Genomic DNA, 576 nt, shown 5'->3' with positions numbered 1-576 from the left:
CTTCTTCATTACGGGTACCTCCCCAACATCCTCTTCAGTAAACACCGAAGCAAAGAAATCATTTAATCTTTCCGCGATGGCCTTATCTTCTCTAAGTGCCCCTTTAACCCCTCGATCATCTAACGGTCCAACTGACTCTCTCACAATCCATCATACTACCTACCTTTTTTCCCAGGCCCCATTCCAATCCAGGGGAACAGGCTCTGCATACACTTGACTGTAAACGGGCTCTAGCTTTTTTTCTAGACCGTACAGTTGCCCACAGGAAGAGCACTCAGTTATTCGTCTCTTTCCATCCTAACAAATTAGGGCAGCCTGTAGGTAAGAAGACTCTCTCCTCCTGGTTGGTGGACTGCATATCTTTTTGCTATCAGCAAGCAGGCATTCCTTTCCAAGTCGGTGTTAAGGCACACTCTGTGAGGGCCATGGCGACTTCAGCAGCACACCTACGATCGGTGCCACTTCCTGACATTTGCAGGGCTGCCACCTGGAGTTCTCTCCATACCTTCGCAGCCCACTATTGTTTGGACAAAGCCGGAAGACAAGATTCCATCTTCGGCCAGTCTGTCCTGCGTA

The sequence above is a fragment of the Rhinatrema bivittatum genome, chromosome 2, assembly GCF_901001135.1.
Source record: "Rhinatrema bivittatum chromosome 2, aRhiBiv1.1, whole genome shotgun sequence".
Classification (NCBI taxonomy): Eukaryota; Metazoa; Chordata; class Amphibia; order Gymnophiona; family Rhinatrematidae; genus Rhinatrema; species Rhinatrema bivittatum.
Note: the sequence above shows the minus strand (reverse complement) of the source record.